The sequence below is a fragment of the Silene latifolia genome, chromosome X (genome assembly GCF_048544455.1).
Source record: "Silene latifolia isolate original U9 population chromosome X, ASM4854445v1, whole genome shotgun sequence".
In the NCBI taxonomy this organism is placed as follows: Eukaryota; Viridiplantae; Streptophyta; class Magnoliopsida; order Caryophyllales; family Caryophyllaceae; genus Silene; species Silene latifolia.
In genome coordinates, this window is record NC_133537.1 from 47,415,576 (window position 1) to 47,440,442 (window position 24,867).

Sequence of the window (24,867 nt, forward strand, 5' to 3'; positions counted from 1 at the left end):
CACAAATTCATCAGACACTTCACTTTCTCGAGGAGTCATCCTCATTTCCACGGCATATATTCGGCCTTCGATTGACTCAAGGCGATCATACACTTGGTCTTGAGTGACTTGGAGACGAGCTAGTGCGGCTAGGATTTGATCATTAACCTTCTGGAGTTGGTTGAAGTTCACGTCGCTTGTTTCAGGCATCTTGGAAACTGGATAAGAGATCGACGACGAATCAAAACACGATCGACCATTCTAGCACACTTACTCGAAAAGAAATGTTTTGACTCGTGAAGTGGGAGTGTGCCACTTGTGTCAATTGAGTTTTGACGAAATGACAAATTTTGAAGATGTTGGTCCTAGTCAACTTTAGTGTAGTTGTTGGAGTGGACTCGAAGTGAGGTTTTGAAATGGGTTTTGAGGCCCGAATTTTGACTCGACAATTGGACAGAGTTTCAACTGGTTTTGCGCTAATATTAGGCCTATGTTTCGAAAAAATTTACATTTTAAAAGGGATTTTGATTTTACAAAAATCGTCATGGTTTTGTTTAGAAATGGTGATCACATATGGTACAAACATTATACAAGCATTAATGGGATGCTGAGTGCATTTAGAAGGGTTTTGGCTTTAAAGGGTGGGTTGCCATACCGAACAATCAAACTCGGGGTCTGTGGAGAGGCTCGTACCAAACAAGAGTAAGACCGATTCCTAGTCCATTTCCTCAAGTAGTGAAAGTCCTTGATACAAACAAGAGTAAGTACAATGGTATTGATGACATCAATCGCGATCCATCCTTAGGCCCAAATAAGAATTAGGACCATTTAGACGGGACGATTGGTCGAATGGGTGGGGTTGGGCCTAGGAAGGCCGAATAAAACGATCTAGGGAGACCGAGTTATGAAAACCGACAATTGTCTTGTACAAACTATTCCCTAACCTTGTTCAAGTTTCACCCTTTTGGCTACACGTAAGTGTATTATCCCCAGCGGAGTCGCCAAACTGTGGACGCGAGCCCACGGGGGTGAAAAGCGAAGCAAGCTTTTCCTCTCTTGGTTTGTTTTCATTTGTGGAGTCGCCACAAATTTATTGTGGAAAATTGGAAACCGTTCGAATACCTCGTGTCATGTCAAGACACAAAGTAATGACATGAACACTAAGCACTCGTCACCCTTAGCATTCTATGTCTAGAATGACTCTCGTGGATGCCAATGAACACGGATGTTCACAGAGATCTGGAGTAAGGGGTGAGGGTACGTATTAGGAAGCTCTTTTGATCGAACACCTAATCCCGCCCGCCTTGATAGCGGCCTCTACTAATGATTAAGGAAATTATCTATACTCGATATATTGTCGATTATATGCATGCTATGCAACATCCAATAAATTAATCCTAGCATGTGAGAATTAACTAAGTCGGTTAACATGTAATTTAAAATACAATTAATGTCGGGGTAGAGATTTAGATCTATTGCATGTGAAGCATATAAGCAATATAATAAAACAAATACATTAAAAATACAATAAAGGAAAATTACAATAATTACATCGGATTTAATGATTTATGTCGAAAATACATTTAAAACGGATAATTTTAAAAAAGAAAGAATAAATGAATAAACGAACAGATATTGGTGATAATACGAGTAATAGTTAAATTAAACACGTAATTAATAAACTAGGTCAAAGCAGAAACGGGAATTCAGAGACAGAAGTCAACCGGGAACAGGCGCAGCAGAGCTACGTCTCTTGGAAGAGGCGCAGCAGTCGCTGCGTCTGTTCCTGGGTTGAGTTCTGGCTGTGAAGCCGGAACCGCAACTCGTTAATGCTCATTGGTGATTTTAATTCTTGATTAATGGATAATTTACTCGGATGAAAGTGATTAACATATTATTTACATGTGAATGAGGTCATAAAAACGATAAAGCATGAATGAAACTAATTAGAACGAAATATTACAAGATTAATAAGATTATTAATTACAAATTAACAAACTAATCAAATTAATTAGGTTAAACAGGATATTAATGATGAATTAACGATTGTGACGGTAAATAACAGATACAAGTATATCAAAGATGAATTCCAGAGATTCAATATGAGTAAATCGAACCTCTAAAACCCGAATTAATTTCAATGATGAAAACCCGCAAAATATGAATTATAAGGGATTTAAGTCGGGATTTAATGATGGATTAATTAATGATAATTTATTTACATGTTAAAATTATTATGTTCAAATTATCGGATTAAAAGAAAGATGAACAATTGAAAACGAAACAAAACAATCGAATTATCAAAAGACGAAGGAAAAAGAAAGGAAGCAGGAACTGCGGCAGCCTCACGAAGAGGCGCGGCAGGTACTGCGTCCCTTCGAAGAGGCGCAGCAGTTGCTGCGTCCTTTCTCGACGGTTGTCCTCTGATAATCCGTAAAAAGGGTTTTTAAACAAGGTTTTACAAATCGGTTTTAAGAATACTTTCGACATAAATCTTACAATATTGATTATGATAATAAAGAACAATAAACAAAAGAAGGATTTACACCCTCGGACTTACATGTTTGACGAAACGAGATGAACTAAGTTAACGTTTAGTGATGTTCGACTCGAATGTACGACGAAAGTGCCCTCTAAGAGGAAAACGAATAAGATTGATTAATGTTGATTGATGTGGAGTTGGTCAAATTGGTCGGTCATGCAAAACGAGGCTGGTACTCAGAAAGATCCGAGCTTACGTGGTCGAAAGTTCAAACAAGTAGACGCCAAAAAGTAAGAACGTGGTCTAGAATGCAAAGGGAGAAGAGAAGGGCGGACACTCGCGTGAGAAATATGTGAGACCGAAGGTCTCTATTTATACTAATCACATGGAGGAAGTAGGGTTTTCGGAGAAACTTTGGAAAAGAATCTCGAAAAGATACGGAAAATACGCAGAAAAGGACTGAGGAAGAGGCGCGGCAGGCACTTCGTCTGTTGGAAGAGGCGCAGCACTTGCTGCGTCCTTTCCTCAGTGGTTTCCTCCTGCGGAAGAAAGATTTACGCGTTTCTACTATGGAATAGCGGATTAATCTCGTTTCCTTAATATTTTGTGTGAATATTACGGGAGATATTTTACCAAAGATTAAAAGATTGGAAAATATGGAATAGAAATATCTGGAACATTCCAGAACATTCTGACTCGGTTATTAGAAAATGAAGACGGTTTTTGACCCGGACTCCAAATGTACTCTAATTACTGCCAAAACGACCGTATCGGCACGTAGATAACAATTAATAGGTAGACACAAGTGTTTGAGTGATCACTTGACGATAAACTTACGAACTGTCACAAATCGTTCCGTATACCAAACATGCGACCCAATCATCACCGGGTGGTTTGCGGGAGGTGCAGAAATGAGGTATCTACAGCACCTCAAACTCCCCACCGCATGCTTTAATAACTATACACTGGTTACTCCCATGGATATTGTACTCCAATATCTCCATAGCATAAGGTGTTGGCTCATGCATTTGCAAGCCATCTGCCACTTCCATCCTTTCAGCCATCTTTTCCATGAAATCAGTTCTGATTCCTTCCATAAGGGTCATCATAGGCTTCTCCCTTAAATCATTTATAAATGCATTGAATGACTCCACAAAATTGGAGGTGTTATGGTCACAAGCAATGGCTGGGTTAAACTGTGATTTTGACCATTGGTCCTCAACACTTAACAAATAATCAGTAGCTGGCCTGGACAACTTATTTATCTCCTCAATTGCTTTGTAAAATGCATGAGTTGAGGTTCCATTGGCTGCCCTCCAAAACAGGTCATGGAATGCAGGCCCTCCCCATTTTAGCTTGAAGTTGGAATATAAATGTTGTGCACAAATCCTCTTGGTGCACTGAGGAAACTCTTTTTCAAGTGGCCTCTCAACTCCCTTCATTCTGTCACTAATAAATGTCCAATCCCATTTGGAACATCCAACACTCTGAAATGCAAACCTTATAATTCTGAAAAAATAACTCCAAGATTCAGTGCTCTCCTTCCCCACAATTGCATATGCAATACAATACAGATTATTGTTGGCATCTAAACTCATAGCAGATAACAGCATCCCCATATACCTCCCATTCAGATGACACCCATCAACACCAATGATGGGCCCACAACCTCTCAAAAGTTTTCACAAACATAGCTTTGAAGTGAACTGGACCACTAGTTTGACCACCAGTCTGACCGGTTTGAGGGTTATGCCAGGTAATTAAAGCCCAAGAACCTGGATTAGTCTGTTTTATCACCTCTCCATAAGCTGCGAAGCTATTGTAACTCTCCTCAAATCCCCCATACACCATTTTAGCCACAGCAATTCTGACCTTATACATTGTCCTTAGGCATACATCAATGCCATAACCCTTCATTAACAAATCTGCCATAGACTTAACTGGCATCTCAGGATGAGCTCTCAATTCAGTCTCTAACGTTTTAGCCATCCAAGGAACAGTAGCCATAGGATTCCTTTTCAAGTTAAAGCACTCTTTATGGTTCTCTGTCAGAGTCTTAATAGCCCATGTAACAGAGTCAGGCAAACATGCGCTATAAAGCTTCCAAGTATACAACTTCCCACTGCATTCAGTTGTATATCTTCTTTTATCATATTTTAACACAATGACACTGAAGCCCTCTTGTACACGGTAATCAGAGAGCACTGACAGAAACTCCCCCTTAGACATGAACATTAGCCATGGCTTTAACACAATCTGACCCCATCCAGCTGGTGTATACATCCTTCCATTCTTGTACATTTTCAAACTCTGCTCATTATCTTCTTCATCCTCTTCATTAAGTCCAACACTGATCCCAACATCAAATCAATGAACAGCCTCATTATGATCCAACTCCTCAATCTCTTGCTCTTCAATTATTGCAATGTTATCACTGTCACTATTATCCTCACCATCACTGCAATAATAGTCCTCATCAGTGTCATCCTCCACCTCCATAGATGAATGAGGTACTCTATTCCTTCTAGGCATGTCTTCAACACCATCAACCTCAGTAGGGGTCCCCTGCTTAGCCTTTGGAGCATATACCCCTTTCCTCTTGGCAGAGGTTTTAGGTATCTTTTTATTTGATGTTTGGTGACTCCTTCTTGGGACTGACTTAGAAACAGGTTGTGATGGTTGTGAATGGAATCTATCATAAGTGGGACATTGTGATGATTGAGTTGTTTGTGTTACAGGTTCTGGAGAGGGTCTTTTTATTTGATGTTTGCTGACTCCTTCTTGGGACTGACATAGAAACAGGTTGTGATGGTTGTGAATGGAATCTATCAGAAGTGGGATATTGTGATGATTGAGTTATTTGTGTTACAGGTTTGGGAGAGTTGGGAGTAGGTTTTGGAGGAGAGTTGGGAGTAGGTTGTGGAGGAGATTTGGGTGTAGGCTGTGTAGGAGGAGATTTAAGTGTAGGTTGTGGAGGAGATTTAGGAGTAGGTTATGAATGTGGAGTAGATTGTTGATCAGTGGGTTGGGTTAGTGGTACTTCATCAGCAAGTTCTTGGGAGGTGTAAATTCTTACATACTCAGTGTCATTAGTATCTACGTCCACCACAGGCACTTCAATGCTCAAATGCTCCACTTCTATTGCCTCCTCTGCCTTCTAGACCTCTCTTCTTCTTCCCTCTGTTTTTTCTCTTCGGCCTCTCTTTGTACCTTTTTCAATCCCTCGGCCAACCTAAACAAACTAATAGGATGTTCAGTGTGCTCCAACCAAACCTTAATAACATTGTTCCCTACAAAATGAGCAAACATGCTCAAGAAATCATTATCATTTCTTATATATATTTTCTGACCCCTAGCATTTTTATAAAACAAGTCGTAAACTGATGGTATGAGTACATTCTGCTTCAAACTCATATCCCCAAGCTCACCAATTATATCCAGTAATTGCATTAAATCAACATCATATACTGGATAATCAAAACACTTACTGTAATACTACGGTTTTCTATGTCTATGGGTACTCTATCGAGTGGGGCTTACTCTGTCGAGTAAGTATGTTTTTATTCGAAACAGTAGTCTGCCTGATGGGTACTCGATCGAGTACGTGTGACAATCGATCGATTAAGGGGCACTCGATCGAGTAAGTCACTTACTCGATCGAGTAAGTTGGTCTTACGGGTTATTTTAGCCGGGTTTTGTTAATAACGCGTGATTAGTATTTAAGGGTTTCGTCATCTTTCTTAATCATTTTTACTTTTCTAAAAACCTTTTAAAGAAAGAAAAGAGTTACGTTGCATTGTTCTTAGCGTTATTATCAAATCCCAAAGGCTAAGGTTGTCGGATCGTCGTGTTCTTTGCGCCGTTGAGTTCGTCATGTCAAGGGTAAGATCCTTGTATAGTTTTCATATTGTTTTGTTGATTTTGTTTAAAACCCTAATTGGGTAGAATTGGGGGTTTTGGGAGTATTATGTTGATTAGATGGTAATTGTATGAATATGTGATTATAGGAGGAGGTTTCGTAGAGGAGCATTACTGATTAGCTGCTTGTGACGGTCTCGTGGTTGCCTATTCCAGGTAGGGTTTCCCTACTCGGTTATTGATTATATAGTGTTGTTGATGGTTGTTTATTTTTGTTGATTTATATCGTGTTGGAATTGGTGATTGGTAATTGTTGTTGTATAATGTGGTTGGTTGTGATTTTTTGTCTGTGGTTCTCGAGGTGCGTCTTCGGCTGAGTGGAGTCACTTGCGGGAGTGGCTTCACGCCCTTGATTCTCCCTCTGTGGAACCCGCCACAGGAGGGGATGTGCACATTAAGGAACATGGGTTATCGCTCGGATGAGATGAGCGGGGCTTAGGTGGGTACGTGCACATTAAGGAACATGGGTTATCACTCGGATGAGATGAGCGGGGCCTAGGTGTGGAATACTTGTTGCGATGAGTATTCTGGCAGGACTACACACTTTAGTGTGTATTCAGGTGTGTGGAGTTATGATGGAGATTGGATAATTGTGTAGTGTTTCTGTTGTATTGCTTTTGTGTAATCAGTAACTGACCCCGTTTAAATGTTTTGAAAATTGTGGTGATCCATTCGGGGGTGGTGAGCAGTTATTTAGCAGGTATGAGATGGACGCACATGGATAGCTGGGTTGAATCATCACGAGATTTCTAGAAGTCTTCTGCTGTGTCGTTAAACATCTATTTACTTAGTTGGTTTGGCATTTTTGGAACAGTTGTATTTTCTTTAACAGTTTTGGTATTGGACATGTATCACTTTAAATTTATTTATTAAAGTACATTTCGTTATTGTCGATTTGATATACATTGCCTCGGAAAACCGAGATGGTAGCATTCTCATGCCTTAAGTGGTCCTGGTAAGGCACTTGAAATATGGGGGTGTTACAAAGTGGTATTAGAGCGACGATTTTGGAACCTGTAACTAATGAACCCAATGAATTTAGGGAGTCAAAATAAAATGAACCCGGGTAGGAGTTGTTAGGAGCTAATGCAAAGTCTTGGGAGACGTCCTAAAGTCGCGAACTCGCCCTAATAATTTGAACCGGTCACTATGGGGTGTCATAGGGATCACTATATGTTTACTATTGTTCTTATGCATATGTTGGGTGAATAGATTGGATGAATATGTTGGGTGAATAGGTTGGATGCATATGTTGGATGAATTTGTTGAACGAATATGGTGGATGAATATGTGATATGATGAATGAATTGGTGGAAAAAGATGAATATTCGTTCCATGATAATATGATTTATGATTAAGCATGTTGTATGATGGAAGTGATTTTATATTGTTGTTATGTTAGTAACCTGTGAATAGGGGACTTGATGTTATATATTTGTGATTTTGTTTACGTAAAGTTATTGATGCGTGTCATTTATATGATGTTTTACATCCTGTTTTACACGCATTTCAGAGCTCATTTGTGTAGTTTAAGCTACCATTTCCCCTATTTCCGTCTACTTTCGTGTTTTTGTACATTATTACAGAAATGTGAAGAATTCAACGGAAATCAAGCTAAATCCGTCCCCGAGTATCCTGTATTGCATTTGACGTGAAGTATTCACTTAAGGAACGAGCTTGGTGCGCATTTCAAGGCCCAAAAGACAAATCCACGAGATTATAGAAGTCAAGTACCAACTAAAGCCGTCGATCGACTGGCACCCTTAGTCGATCGACCATCCCACGGGATCCAGAAGCTACTGTTCAGCTCAGAGCAGTCGATCGACCGGTTACCTCAGTCGATCGACCAAGCCGCTACTTCAGACGAGAATTAAAAGATTGAGATTTATCAAGCCCATGAGTTATTAGGTTTAGGAATAGTAGCTGCGTACTTTTCTTATATAACGTAGCATGAGTTTTCAGAATATCTATCTAGTTTTTACCTCGTTTTACATTGAGTTTTAGTTGATAAAATAATTAGGGTTCGGGATATTATTTCGCATTGGATTTTCGTTGTGCTTTCAATCATTCCGTTACAATCCTTCTGCAATTTCGGTATTCCCTTACTCTTATTTCAGTTCATCTTTATTGCGTTGATAGTATAGAAATTGCTAGTTAGTTTCCCGAAACCGTAATCCTCGTTTTATGTTAATCGCTTGCTCTTTTATTTCAAGCATGAATTCTTCTGTTTATTTAGTCAATCTTATTGTTGTTATCAGTCTTAGTATGAGTAGCTAATTTATTCGTGCTAGGATGTAGGGGAATTATAGTGTAGGCGGCGTAGAATGAACACGGCCTGAAGCGCGTGTCAGTCGATCGACTACCATACCTGGTCGATCGACTGACCACGTGAGGTTTTACCTTCGTTTTAATTGTTTTAATTCTTTATTCGACGAACGAGTGCACACGACTAGTTGAATGTTTAGGATGTGATTGACCCCTTAGATCGAGAGATAGGGACAGTTGATTGACCGCCAATTAAAATGACTAAACTATGCTGAGATCGAAAGATAGGTAAAGTTTAGATTATTAGTCACTTTTCAGGACGAGAGTCAGTATTAGTGATATTAGGGACTTATAGCGAGATCGAAAGATGCTATCTGTAAGGAGTGGACCGAGAGGACCTCTTGTTTCCCGCCTCATGTGTTTGATTTAGACCGACTTAGTTTGATGCCGCCGAAACTATAGTGAACCGACCATCCTAGTACCCTTCTTTATATTTGATTTAATATATTTCTTTAGTTTAATTTTTATTGTTATTAGCTATAGACCAAATCGAATCAACCCCCAACACTTGTTACCTTAGATTAAATTTAGACAACTTTTAATTACATTCGCCTCCTTGTGGTTCGACCCTGTTACCACTAGCCTAGGTTAGTTTTAATAGGAATTATAAATTTTATTTTTGGTGCTCACAACGACGGGTATCAAATTTTGGCGCCGTTGCCGGGGAGGCAATTGTTCTAATTTTTAGTTGTTTATTTTTAGTCTTTCTTAGTTTAAGGGACATCTGTTCCTTAAACTTTTCTTATATTCTTTTTGTAGTTTCTTCTTATGCGCAGGTCACAGGGTGGTGAACTAGTACCGTTCAATCCTGAGATTGAGAAATCCTTGCGCGAGTTGAGACGATCATCAAGGGTGTTGCCGACAGAGGAAGAGCTGAGTACTCTGTCAAGTTACTACGAGAACGCTCTGTTCGAAGAAGATCCACCTACATCTCCTGCTTCTATTTCTTCAGCTGAGACAGTCACTTCTCCGAAATTCCGGTCATGGTGAAGAAGCAACTATAGCAAGTCATTCGAGCCGATGACCAAAAATCTTTAAAAGGGATTCGAATTACCGGAGCCGATAGGAAATTCGAACCGAAGCCTTCCTATATCAACTTAGTTGAGAGGAACGATTCGATTGGGAGCTGCAAATGAAGATGCGGCTAAGCATATGGAGATATTTATCGATTCACTCATTTGCTATACCCCCATCAACCGGTGTGACCTAAGACCAGATAAAGGAGACTATGTTTATATTCTCACTCCGAGATCTTGTGCAAGGGAGTGGTACGGAGATCCGGACCGAGCCGCTCATGGGATCACCGACGGAATTCCTTAGCCCGGCATTTTACAAGAAGTACTTCTCGCCTCGAAGACGAATGCCATTAGAGCTCGGATCACGAGCTTTAAACAAGGGCCGGATGAGAATTTTCATGAAGCATGGGTCCGTTTCAAGAAGTTGGTGCGAACCATACCGCACCATGGGTTCGAAAAATGGAGTCTTTGCAATCGGTTCTATAACGGGTGTATGACGATCGAGGGCTATTTTGGATCTTTTGACCAATGGCCGATTTTTGAGAATATGGGAGAGACTAAGGGGTGGAAGATCATTGATGACTTAGCCACCCACAAGGTTGAGTATGGGAATTCCCGGGGGAATCAAAGGAGGAGTCTTGAATCTCCTTCAGTAGCCGCACTTGAAGCTCTCACTGCGAGATTTGACAAGTATGGCGGGAGGAGCTTCAAAAGGAGGTATTTACCAAGTAAATCTTTGTGTCGACGGTCCTTTAAATCAGAAGATGTGGAGCCGAGGGACATGTCTCAGAAAATTGTCCCAGTCCCTTCGAGTCTTACGCTGCCTTTCAACATTATAGGCAGACAAACACCTACTATGAGCCTAATGTTCATCCCAACTTGAGGTGGAGTAGCCAGAATGTCCTAAATCCAACTCCACCTCCGCAGCAGCAGCAGCAGCAGCAGCAAGCTTATGTGCCCCCTCATCATAAGCAACAACAATATCAAAAACCTCCCTATGTGCCGCAGCAGCAACAATCTCAAAATTCTGACTTTGCTGAGTTAAAGAATATGTTGCAAAAGGAGTCCCAAGCTAGAGAGGCCGGAATGAAACTTTTAGAAAGCCAAATTGCTCAATTGGCTAGCAAGATTACCACTCGAGCTCCGGGACACTTACCGACTCAAACTGACCATAAATAGACCCTAAATGCCATTACTTTGAGGAGTGGGTCTACCCTGGAGGGTCCTGCCATGGTCGAGGATGCCCCTGCAAAAGATGAGGCAAAACCGAGTCAGAATAAAGCTATAACGAGTAATACAAAGAAAAAGGCGTCTACTAGGTATATCAGTCGATCGACTGATATACCCGGTCGATCGACTGAAGTGCGGGTTACAGGAGCTTCTGGAACTGTAGACCTCAGTCGATCGATTGAGCAAGGTGGTCGATCGACTGAGGCCGCTGCTGATATTGAGAAATTTCGTCCTCCAATGCCCGACAACTTGAGGGATCATTTATTTCAGGGTTCGACAACTCCGAAAGTGTTGAGGCAAGACCCGAGTGCTGATGGGTCCGTCCCGATTCCGAAGTACAACCCAATGTCGGTCAATGGCTCACATTTGAGATGGTCTGAAGAGGGTTCAAGCTTCAATAAGGAGAAGGTGGTGGACTTTCAGCCTAAGTCCACGGATGTCGGCATGCGTGATTTAGAGGAAAGGGCTAAGCTACTTCTTACAGCCCCATATCCAGAGAGACTAGTGCCGACAAAGGAACAGGTATCTTTCAATAAATTTGAAAATGTTGTTCGTAGTCTTAACGTACAAGTACCTTTCCTTGAATTAGTGAATCAAGTGCCCGCTTATATGAAGTTCATGAAGCAATTGCTTTCTAAAAAGAGGTCACTTGAAACCGTGCATACTGTCGCACTCACTAAAGAGTCATGTTCTTATTTGACTCACACTGCACCCCATAAGCTAGAGGACCCGGGTAGCTTTTCCGTTCCTTGTAATATAGGTACCTTCTCCATTGAGAAGGCATTATGTGACCTAGGAGCGAGTATTAGCGTCATGCCCTTGAGTCTCGCTAGAAAGTTAAAATTGAATAAGTTTGCAGTTACGAACATGACCGTTCAGATGGCTGACCGATCTGTGGTCCAGCCTATAGGAGTCCTAGAGGACATCCCTGTGCAAATAGGGAAGTTTTTCTTCCCTGTAGACTTTGTAGTCCTAGATATGCCTGAGGATGCCCACATACCTATCATTCTAGGTAGGCCATTTCTGCACACTGCTGGTGCAGTTATTGATGTTGGTTCTGGGACCCTGACCTTCAAAGTGGGGAAGCATTCTATATTGTCTTCTCCCAAACAGCTAGGAAGAAAGACCCCATGTGGCCTGTCACCTGTAATACGGTTTCTGAAAAGAAATCATACTTTGTGCTTCCTGATATGCCTGTCTCTATTCCTACTCCTGTTATAACACCTTCGCCCCAGACTGGGAGCAAGAAGGAGGAAGATTCTATTGTTTTAGACATTGCATGAACTGGTTTGGGGAAGGAAGAGCCACGGGTTGCTCCAGCTGTGAAGGAGCAAATCGTTTCGAGAGGCGGTCTTGGATGCCTGAGTTATGGCACTGATGAGGAGCTTGAAGATGAGCACCAAAGTGAGACGATCCGACTTGGATTTTGATGAGCGGAAGAGGTCATTGATTGGGAGATGACAAAGTGTTGATCCGTCAAGCTCTACGGATCTTGAAGTTGAGAAAGGTGCAGCTGAGAAGATGAGCACCGTTGAGGCTACCTCTTGTAGCCAGAAGCTGACGAAGTGGGCCATACCGTGGCCGTTCTTGATCAACTATTAGTTGATCACATGCCTTACCAACATTTTATTGTTTTTTTCAAACTCTCTTTTTTATTGCTTTTGTGTGCGCGAGACTTCGCATTTATTTTGTTGCTTAGGATTTTTAAGTACTTTAGACTTTACTTTGGGTTTTGCGCAATTTTGGGCGCTTATTATTGTGCATTTACAGGTTTTTAGACCTCATTAGCTCAAGTAATCAAGCAAATACGAAGAAATCGAATTTACGATATTTCAGTCGATCGATCGGGTCTATGTGGTCGATCGACCGTGTGCCAGTTCCAGGAGCTCTTTGTTCCTTTCGCCTTGGTCGATCGATCGAGTGATATGGTCGATCGACCACCCCTGCTTCTTTTGTACTTGTTCACGACCTCTCCCCTGCTGTGTTTGGTCGATTTGCGGACTTGAGGGAGTTTTCTACTCCACTTTATCTTCCGTCAAATTATTTATTTCTTCTATTTTTCTTAATTGTGCACGTAATTGCCGCTTCATTATTGTCTTCTCGATTTTATGCGTGGTTTTTGTTTGTCTTTCAGGTACTTATTGGTACCACTGCTGCCTACTGAAACCTCCTAGCTTACGCTGGTTTGGGGAGGTTTCCTTTGCTGCGCTTAAAGTCTTGTGAGTTTCTAAGTCTTTACTTCTTGTCGTATTCATTTGTTTTCTCGCAATTTCTCGTTTCTCTTTTCTTCATTACATGATTTTGCACAATGGGGACATTGTGCGATTTGGTTTGGGGAAGGGTTTTGCGTCGCATGTTATTTGCTTGCATTCACGTTTACATTTTGTTTTGCATTGTTTATTTCATTTCATACATATACAAAATACCAAAAAAATTGAAAAATTTCATCAAAATTTCAAAAAATGCACGTTTATTTTAGCATTTAGGTCGAGTCAGAACGGTAGTATTTCAATGATGACATTGCAATTTCAGCTGTTTTTGTCTAAGTCGTGCTTAATTAACATGTTATTAGTAGAATCACATATGCATAATCTACGAGTTTTCGTTAAATTTCTTGCTGAGCTTGAGACTTGACTTTGATTTTTGGCAAACTACATCATTTTCTGAGGTTTAGAGCTTATAACTGGTGACATCTATGACCAGTTTATCTAGGATGTGAGTAGTACTCCTTATGAGACATGTTACATAAATTTGCATAAATATGAACTTAATCTGCTTAATACCTGTGTGCATTCGATTTGTGGTTTGTTGACACATGTGGTAGAGGTTTCCCTTTATTCATTTTGCCCATAAGCTTCACACTGCCAAAAACAGCCTTTTTGTCACATTACTACATCCTACACTTAGCCTGTCCTTTGTCAAGCTAGTAGTCTATGTCCTTGGGATTGTTACTTAGTTTTTGGTAGCATTTGCTCTTATTTGAGATTTTGTTGGGAAGATGAAATGAAGGAGGAAAGAAGTTGAAAGGAAAGAAAAAGAAACAAAAAGAAAAAAAATGATTCGGGAAAAGAAAAAAGAGTTTTGTACTGTTCAAAGCAGTCGATCGACTGCCAATTCTGGTCGATCGACTGAGATTCGAAAGAAAAGAAGAAATCAATTCGCATAAATTCAAAATCCTTATCTTATGGCGATTTTTGCTCCCGTGTTGCATTAGTATCTTATGGGGAGTTAGTTGATTACTTTTATACTGGAGATTGTGAGTTTTGTGCTTGCTATAGCACCGTTTCGTTTGATTATGAGACAGAAGAAGGATGTTGCCATATGGTTCCGTTTTGGTACTAGCTTGATCACCTGTACCTCCACTTTCCCATAAATGTTTTGCCTCTTCTTACCCATACCTCACATTATCCATATTTACCTCGACATGTGTCATGGTCATTTGTTGGTTGGAATGCATATGTACGGTTATAGAGATTGTTTTCATATTAGATTGCAGGCATGTTCTTATAGGTCGTAGTTAGGTGAGAGTCTTTACAAAATGAATTCTTTCTATCCTCTTATATATTCACCCGTTCTTATGTGTGATATGAGCGACCCGTGAGAGTCCAATTTGATAAGTCTCTATAGTTGATGGTTCAGCAGTTTTTTAACGACTTCATAACTCGGTTGCATGATTCATAATTGCTAATTGATTGTTGGTTATTTCATTAAAATGGTTTAGGCTTTACATGTTGTAATTCGCTATGAGATTGAACTCGTTCCATTAGGTCATTAGATCGAGTCTAGTTCTTGCTTGGGGACAAGCAAGGGTTTGGTTTGGGGAAGTTTGATGCGTGTCATTTATATGATGTTTTACATCCTGTTTTACACGCATTTCAGAGCTCATTTGTGTAGTTTAAGCTACCATTTCCCCTATTTCCGTCTACTTTCGTGTTTTTGTACATTATTGCAGAAATGTGAAGAATTCAACGGAAATCAAGCTAAATCCGTCCCGAGTATCTGCGCATTGCATTTGACGTGAAGTATTCACTTAAGGAACGAGCTTGGTGCGCATTTCAAGGCCCAAAAGACAAATCCACGAGATTATAGAAGTCAAGTACCATTAAAGCGATCGATCGTGGCACCCTTAGTCGATCGACCATCCCCGAGGATCGAAGCTCTTGTTCAGCTTAGAGCGATCGATCGACCGGTTACCTCGGTCGATCGACCAGCCGCTACCAGACGAGAATTAAAAGATCGAGATTTATCAAGCCCATGAGTTATTAGGTTTAGGAATAATAGCTGCGTACTTTTCTTATATAACGTAGCATGAGTTTTCAGAATATCTATCTAGTTTTTACCTCGTTTTACATTGAGTTTTAGTTAATAAAATAATTAGGGTTCGGGATATTATTTCGCATTGGATTTTCGTTGTGCTTTCAATCATTCCGTTACAATCCTTCTGCAATTTCGGTATTCCCTTACTCTTATTTCAGTTCATCTTTATTGCGTTGATAGTATAGAAATTGCTAGTTAGTTTCCCGAAACCGTAATCCTCGTTTTATGTTAATCGTTTGCTCTTTTATTTCAAGCATGAATTCTTCTGTTTATTTAGTCAATCTTATTGTTGTTATCAGTCTTAGTGTGAGTAGCTAATTTATTCGTGCTAGGATGTAGGGGAATTATAGTGTAGGCGGCGTAGAATGAACACGGCCTGAATCGCGTGTCAGTCGATCGACTGCCATACCTGGTCGATCGACTGACCACGTGAGGTTTTACCTTCGTTTTAATTGTTTTAATTCTTTATTCGACGAATCGAGTGCACACGACTAGTTGAATGTTTAGGATGTGACTGTCCCATTAGATCGAGAGATAGGGACAGTTGATTGACCGCCAATTAAAATGACTAAACTATGCTGAGATCGAAAGATAGGTAAAGTTTAGATTATTAGTCACTTTTCAGGACGAGAGTCAGTATTAGTGATATTAGGGACTTATAGCGAGATCGAAAGATGCTATCTGTAAGGAGTGGACCGAGAGGACCTCTTGTTTCCCGCCTCATGTGTTTGATTTAGACCGACTTAGTTTGCTGCCGCCGAAACTATAGTGAACCGACCATCCTAGTACCCTTCTTTATATTTGATTTAATATATTTCTTTAGTTTAATTTTTATTGTTATTAGCTATAGACCAAATCGAATCAACCCCCAACACTTGTTACCTTAGATTAAATTTAGACAACTTTTAATTACATTCGCCTCCTTGTTGTTCGACCCTGTTACCACTAGCCTAGGTTAGTTTTAATAGGAATTATAAATTTTATTTTTGGTGCTCACAACGACGGGTATCAGTTATAGAATAAAAACATGCGGGTAATACATGATTGGTAAGTTGAATACTATATGATCATGATGGATATTATTGTTTGGCTTTTTTAAATAGTAACATGTGGTTAGGGATATTGGTTTTATGAGTATTGAGTTGTTTTTGTTTACTTTGTTGTTGTTTAAGTTGTTTGGAAGAAAGAATGAAGTATTTATGTTGTCCGAATACAAAGAAGTTGTCTTTAAACTGTTATAACTTGAGATGTATATATGATTTTGATGTGATTCTACTTGGAGGTGATAGCGTATTCTTTTAAAATTCTAACGACAGGTCACACGCCCAAAATGACCAAGAAACGAGTGAGATATGACTGTTTTACGAAAACTAGACAGTGTTGAGAAACGCGTAGGGTACTCGATCGAGTGGCCCTTACTCGATCGAGTGCACCTCTTGTTACTCGATCGAGTACCCTTTACTCGATCGTGTAGCCCTGGTAATTTATTATACGTGCTTCTGACCTTCACCTACTCGATCGAGTAGGCTGTACTCGATCTAGTGACCCCTGTTTTGGGTCATATGCTTATCTTTTGACTTCGTCGCATATCATGTTTAATTGAAAGTTGCCCTTTTGCTTCTTTATGCATTTTTTTACATATGTGTTGGTCCTGATGCATAAGTTACCCAATCTTATGATGAGGGGAGTGGCACCTTATAATGGGTATGAGTTTGGTGGGGAAGACATGAGTTATATATGGTTGTGATGAATAGTGGAAAAAGAAAGGAAGATGGATGAGCTTATCGAGACAGGGAGAATGTTTTGTGAGATGTGGTGAGTGATATAATTGCGAGTTTGGATAATATGAGGTAAGTGTATATGGGCAAGGGGTGATGTAAGTTTAGGGAATGTGAGAATGAAAAGATTGAAATGAGGGATGCAAATGGTGGTAACTTGGGATGTTTAAGGATTATGAAGGTAGTTATAACTGGGTTGGTTAAGTATATAAGTAATGGAAAGGTCGTTGAAGATAGATGGAAAATAATGATGTATAAAGAGCTTAGATTGAGTTATGTCGTGACGTGGATTTGTAGATAGTGAGTGAGTTTGGGGAATTTGGTTGATTAAGAGGTGAAACTAGTGTGTGATTTCCTTGGGCAATTAACGGTACGAAATGAGTTTTAGTTTCTAGGAAAAAAAAATAAGAGTAAACTTTGCTTGTGTGGACGGATTGGTGACAAGTGTGAGTGATAGCATGATGAGAGAAGATCCATGGTAAGAAAGAGTGAGGTGGTACTGATATGAAATAAAAGGATTTGAGTCTTGGAGAAATGAGAAGGTAACTGGAGCACTAAAGAGTTAAGTAGAAGCAATAAGGAGTTGAATTGTTAATTGATTTTGTCGAGTATAAAAGGAAAAGAATGAGGGGAGTAAACTAGGAGAATGTTGACCGTAGTTATGTGATATAGAAGTAAGGAATCGTCGAGATTTATGATACTATCATAAGGATGAGAGTTAATGGGTATATAGGAGTTTCAGGACAACATGTTAGTCACGAGTTTCGAGGAATCAAGGGAGTAAGAAGTTGGTAGAGTATCTGCACGATATGAGATTTTGGTGGAGAGTTAGATGACGATACAATTAAGGATAGTATTGGGAAGAATGTTGAGGTAAATTTTGTTGGTGGGTTTGATGTTTGTTATTTGGAATGTTAACCAAAGATAGGAAAGGAACTGTTATATTTAGAGGTGAGTGTAAGAGATTTGTTATACGAACAGTGGTGGTGTTGGGGTGTTGTCACTAGTGGTTAAGGGTGACGATAGATAAGAAAGATAGCAATTGTAAAGAGGTTGATTTTGTAGAAGCTGGATTGATATGTACGGTTGTGAGGAAGTATAAGATGTAGTCATAGGAGGCGGTTACTATTAGTTAAGTATAATTAGTTGTATGATTAGATTGGGTAAGAGGTGATGGTTATGCGAATGGTAGAATGTGTTATGAGGGGCATACGAGTTAAGCTCGGGCGAGAGGTAACCTTTATCAAGTGGTAACTTATGTGATCAGGATTGACTAGTTGGATGTGATTACGGGTCTATGATGGGTATAAATGTTTGTGTGAGGTTCTGATCTCACGAGAAGTGGTATGGTGTGATAGTTATAAAGTTATCATCTGAATGTTCTTTAATATATGTTGGGTACGGTAACCTAATGGAATGATATTCAAAAGTAGGGATGTCAATCTCACCCGCACCCGCTAAATATCCATCCACCCGATTTAAATGGATGGACGAAAACCCGAAATAAATGGATGATGGATGGTTGATGGATGAAATAAATGGATGATGGATGAAGCTAAATCCAACCCGTCATCCATCCGCCACCCGATATTCTTCCTTTCTTGGAAAAAAATACATATTTATATAAAATTTAAGATAGTCAATGTTAATCTACTTACTTTTTATATTATTCAAGCAAACATTAAGTTACAATATTTCTAAAGCACTTAATATAATACTCCCTCCGTCCCGGTCATTTGTTGTTCTTTGGTTTTGGCACAAAGACCAAGGAAAGAGCAGAGGGTCAATTACTAAATGACATGCAGATGAAATTGAGTGTGAATGACCAAATTGTTCATCAAATGCAATCCTAAAATAGAAAGGACAACAATTGACTGAGACACCCAAAAATTGAAAAGGACAACAAATGACCGGGACAGAGGGAGTACTAATTTACCTTACATATTTTTAAGTGAGATAATATTTAATAAATTTTTAGGCTTATAAACACAATTAAATCATCATCCATTTATCACAAAATCCACCCGTTTCATCCGCGGATTATGGATGAACGGGTGATGGATGATATGTTTCGCGGATGATGGATGAGTTGGATGATGTTTTTAATGTGATGGATGGATGGGGGTGAAGCTTCACCCGACCCGAACCCGATCCATTGACATCCCTATTCAAAAGTGATAGTTTAGGTGATTTGACATGGCTAGTTATACTTGTATATGTATTCATGATATATGTTTATTCCGTGAAATGGTAGGGATGATATTCATGAGGTTCTTATTTGTTTAATCCGTGTAATATGTTGCGTTGTGATCTAGTAAAGCGGTTTTGAGTAAGTTTTCTTATCCAGGAAGTTATATGAGTCAGTGGTTATGTGGTTTTTGTATCTCGGGTGGTGATCCGGGAACGGTACTTCGTGTTGTGATGCGGGTATTTTCGCGCTGCGGTGTGGCTGTTGGTGGCGGTGTTGCGATGCCGTCATCGGTTGTGGTGGAGTAGGTGGGATGATTACGTTTTCGAAAGAGTATACAAGTTATATAGATTGTTGTTTTGTTTACTGCTGTTTCTTGTGAGTTTCGTTTGGACGTATAGACTATTGTTTTGTTTATTGATGTTTCTTACCAGTTTCAGCCTGGGAGTGAGGGTAGAGTATGATATGGAAGAGATTTGTGTATGTTTCCGTTGTTGTCATGGTATAGTTATATCCTATTGATGGGACACAGTTGCGAGAGGTTGTTGGAGGACTTGTGGTGTTCTTTTAGACGAGGCATTGGTTGACATAGTAATGGCAAGTGATTAGTGGGACATGTGTTGTACTGATCTGAAGCTGAAAATGGTTCATAATTTTTATTGGGACAGTGAGTATAAGGTGTTGGAAATTAGTATCATGTTAAGTTGTGGATGAGTTTGTGGTAGTAAAAGAGAGAACTTGAGAATCTAGTGTGAGTGTGTGTAATAAGTGTGGATTGTGAGTTTTGCCTTTGGAGATAGGTGCTTTGTATAGAGGAGTATGTCGTTTTACGGTAATGTGGAAGAATTGGAGGATTGGTTATGCTAAGGATTTTGTGGTATAGGTTAGGTGGTGTGCCGAATGAATTGAGGTATGAGAACTGTTTAAGTAAGAGAGCCTTGAAAATAGGAATGGTTATAGTTGTTGAGGTTATAGGCGGTTATCTTTGACATGCGGTGGTGATGAGAATAATGAGAAGATATAGCTAAGGATCTAGTATTAGTGAGTTACGAGGACGTAACATTTATCTTAAGAGGAGTAGGATGCGGCAAAGAGAGTTCGATGGTTGTACATGTTGTAGTAGATTTGGAAGTTGGGGTCTTGGAGGAGAATAAAGAATGGATTTGTATTGTGATTGATATTGTTAAAAGGTCATGGTCGTGCTTGTACTAGTGTGATGTTTAGGAGTGTGAGAATACTTCGATAGTGTTGACAGTTGGATGATGATGTCATGAGTGGGAGTAAACTTCGAGGACAATGTTTCTTTTAAGGGTGGTAGAATGTAACATTCCGTTTGATGTTTATGAGAGTGGATAATATGTAGTGAGACGAAGCTAGCGACGTTGGTGGATGGTATTTGGAAGTGTATGGTATAACAATCCGACCCATCACCGTCGTAACACAACCCCAATAAGATGGAATGTAATACTAGTCAAATTTCTAACTTTGTTTTATTTTATAAATTCGAACTTTGGAGACGAAGTTCATTTTAAGAGGGGAAGATTATAACACCCCAAATATTTATATATTTTCTTATAATTTAATTTACTTCTTTAATCTAATTTTTAAATCTTTCGGTTTTATTTCTATTAGGCACTTATTTGATTTTATTTTGAGAACAATCATATCCAAATTGGGCCGAAGCCTTAACATGATTATAAAAGCTCAACTGTTCCCTTCTTTTCTAATCATACTAGTTAAACCTAATATCTAGCCAATCATCCCCTTCTGTTATTCCTTTGTGCGGCCAAAACTTATCACTTTGCCATCAGGGATCATCATAAACTCTCACTGAATTGATCAATAATTATCTAGTGGCTTTCCTATATTTGTGTGCCATTACTTCATATTGGTCATTCCTTTCCACTTCTCTTCGTAGTTATGTGACTTGTTCGTCAATTTGCCCTTCATCTAAGGTAACACTATTCTACCGATCCTATTATTACTATTATTATTCGGGGTTATATGTCAATATGCATTTATTTTGGTTTTAATTGTTAAATTGATAATTGATGGCAAATTGTGATGTCTATTATTACTTATAATATAAGTGAATATATTTTATGTTGTTATAACTATCGTCTGTGAGGTAGGTCTTTTTTTTTGGTTTAAAAGGTTTGGGATGAGTAATGAAAGTCCAAGTTATGCTAATTACGGAGGAATTAAAATAGTTGTGGGCAATATGGCAATTTTGGTCGTGTTATATGGCTAATTATGAGCAAGATGATTGTATGGTACTCATGTAGCGTGTGTATAGGCTTATGACACAATAAATGAATCCATTGAATTAGTAATCTCTAGTGTGCAGCGTGATGTTGAATTAGCAATGGTATGATGGAATAATGGTGGTTACTGGTAATTGTATGCGAAGAATCTCACTGGCCTTTAGTAGTGAATCGTGATCATGGTTATATCGAGGCTTTATATTTGGATTATATTGTGTTCGAATTGTTGTTCCCTTTGATCAGGTCTAGTGGGTGAGTAGCTTAAAGTCTTGTATTTAAGTGTTGAGCAGTTCCTTTAATGGAATATTTGACAATATTGATATTGAAATTGAGATGAAAATTGGTTACTAGTATTGAGCAGGGGCGGATCCAGCCCAAGGGCTATATGGGCTGGAGCCCAACCTCATTTCTGAAGAAATAAAAATATATATAACAAGGTGTAACATAAAAGCATGAAGATACACTTGGTTTTGTGGTAGAATACTTGTCTCCTATTCTTTTGATTGAAGGTTCGAAACCCAACTCGGAGAAATTTCCAACTTTTTTGTTTGTATTTATACCTATCTTATTTTTACACTTATTTTTTGTTGTAGAGTGTAGTAGTTGTATGACGGTATCCTTACATTTTTTGCTACTTGGGCTAGAGGTTTTTATACTTCTTATACAAAATGTCCACCCCAGTACCCCATAATCATAGTTACTTTATTTAATGCACAAAAATTAAAGTAATCCGTAGTATAATGTCTTAAAAATCTCATAATTTTAAAATTATTGTTGCTTCAAATATCACGAAAAATACGTTAAAATTTTTCCAACGAGTAAATTTGTTAGCCCACCGTAAATTTTAATCCTGGATCCGCCCCTGGTATTGAGTTATGAGTTATGGGGCCTTTGAGCTGAGTTATTTTTATGGTCCAGTGCGACCATGGTTATTGAGTTATGTTCTGAGATTGAAATTGACATTGAGATGGAAATATTGTTTCGCGGTTTCACCGCCAGTTCACTCATCCCTTGTCCTGGTCTTAGGATCGACGATGAGAATGCGATATGAGGCAGTTGGAGTATTATATTATGAGACGGAGTAATGAGTGAGACGGAGCAATGAGATGAAACTTGGTTAATTATTAGGACGAGAGAGTGTATTATATTATGGAGTAGGTTTGAGTATAAGATGAGTTAACGGGGAGTGTTTTTATTATTCTCTCTGTTTAATTTTATTTTTACATGTCTGTGTTTCCACGCCATGACCAAAATTAAGCTGTTTATATTGAGGTATTATCTGTTACTCAGCTTTCCGGCTGACGTGTTTTCTCCCTTCTGGGCTACTCGTCAGGGGGGTAGTCATTTCTGTCTTCTGGTTTTGCTTTCAGGTCTTCCGTTGCAGTTCAAAAAGGATTTTATTTCAAGAGAAGATTTTTATTAAAGACTTTATAAAGTTTCGGTTCCATTTTGTGTTCTTTTATTTTTAAGAGACATTTTGTAAGAAAAACTTTGTATATTAATTATAATATCTCTGTATTTCGGCGAGTTTTATATGTAAAAGTTAGTTTTAATTTAGCCGAAAATCAGGGGTGTTACATATGGAGTTAGTGTCGACAGACTATAATAAGGTGGATATGATATCGTGAGCCATGTTGTGGAGGTAGGCATAGTTGGTGGAGTTGGTGTTAAGAGTTCATGTTTTATGGGCTGGGTTTGAATTTTGGGGACGAAGTTCGTTTTAAGAAGGGAAGACTGTAATACTACGGTTTTCTATGTCTATAGGTACTCTAACGAGTAGGGTTTACTCTGTCGAGTAAGTATGTTTTTATTCGAAACAGTAGTCTGCATGATGGGTACTCGATCGAGTACGTGTGACACTCGATCGAGTAAGGGGCACTCGATCGAGTAAGTCACTTACTCGATCGAGTAAGTTGGTCTTAGGGGTTGTTTTAGCCGGGTTTTGTTAATAACGCGTGATTAGTATTTAAGGGTTCCGTCATCTTTCTTAATCATTTTTACTTTTCTAAAAACTTTCAAAGATTACTTTTCTAAAAACTTTCAAAGAGAGAAAAGAGTTATGTTGCATTGTTCTTCGCGTTATTATCAAATCCCAAAGGCTACGGTTGTCGGATTGTCGTGTTCTTTACGCCGTTGAGCTCGTCGTGTCAAGGGTAAGATCCTTGTATAGTTTTTATATTGTTTTGTTGATTTTGTTTAAAACCCTAATTGGGTAGAATTGGGGTTTTTGGGAGTATTATGTTGATTAGATGGTAATTGTATGAATATGTGATTATAGGAGGAGGTTTCGTAGAGGAGCATTACTGATTAGCTGCTTGTGATGGTCTTGTGGTTGCCTATTCCGGGTAGGGTTTCCCTACTCGGTTATTGATTACATAGTGTTGTTGATGGTTGTTTATTGTTGTTGATTTATATCGTGTTGGAATTGGTTATTGGTAATTGTTGTTGTATAATGTGGTTGGTTGTGATTGTTTGTCTGTGGTTCTCGAGGTGCGTCCTCGGCTGAGTGGAGTCACTTACGGGAGTGGTTTCACGCCCTTGATTCGCCCTCTGTGGAACCTGCCACATGAGGGGATATGCACATTAAGGAACATGGGTTATCGCTCGGATGAGATGAGCGGGGCTTAGGTGGGTACGGCTACGGTCTCTCACTGGCAGTGTGGAATACTTGTTGCGATGAGTATTCTGGCAAGACTACACACTTTAGTGTGTAGTTAGGTATGTGGAGTTATGATGGAGATTGGATAATTGTGTATTGTTTCTGTTGTATTGTTTTTGTATAATCAGTAACTGACCCCATTTAAATGTTTTGAAAACTGTGGTGATCCATTCGGGGGTGGCGAGCAGTTATTGAGCAGGTATGAGATGGACGCACATGGATAGCTGGGTTGAGTCATCACGAGATGTCTAGAAGTCTTCCGCTGTGTCGTTAAACATCTATTTACTTAGTTGATTTGGCATTTTTGGAACAGTTGTATTTTCTTTAACAGTTTTGGTATTGTGTATCACTTTAAATTTATTTATTAAAGTACGTTTCGTTATTATCTATTTGATATACATTGACTCGGAAAACCGAGATGGTAGCATTCTCGTGCCTTAAGTGGTCCTGGTAGGCACTTGGAATATGGGGGTGTTACACTTACCCCCATAGTTAAATTCCAACCATATTGCAGGATCCATCCTATAATTAGACACAATGATGAAAGTTAATCAAAAATATAACACAAAACCCTAATTTCATGAAAAAAAATTTGATAAATACTAACATGCAACACATATTACTGCTTCATATAACTTAACTGAATCTAAATAAACAATTTTTATGAAGGTAATTGAAAAATAAAGATAATTTTTAAAGATATTACCTTTG

The 24,867-nt window shown here is 39.1% G+C and overlaps 1 long non-coding RNA gene and 1 pseudogene across 2 annotated transcripts; one reads left to right on the forward strand and one right to left on the reverse strand.

Moving 5' to 3' along the window:
• LOC141617313 (putative L-type lectin-domain containing receptor kinase S.5) overlaps window positions 1-24,867 on the reverse strand; it is a 66,664-nt pseudogene that overhangs the window by 40,298 nt on the left and 1,499 nt on the right.
• Window positions 21,057-24,545, forward strand: LOC141623289 (uncharacterized). 2 transcript variants are annotated; one of them, XR_012533283.1, is made up of 2 exons: window positions 21,057-21,188; window positions 22,831-23,024. It is a non-coding gene; the product is annotated as an uncharacterized LOC141623289 (long non-coding RNA). The 2 variants fall into 2 exon arrangements; XR_012533284.1 differs by lacking the exon at window positions 22,831-23,024 and adding an exon at window positions 24,345-24,545 and having other exon boundaries at window positions 21,074-21,188.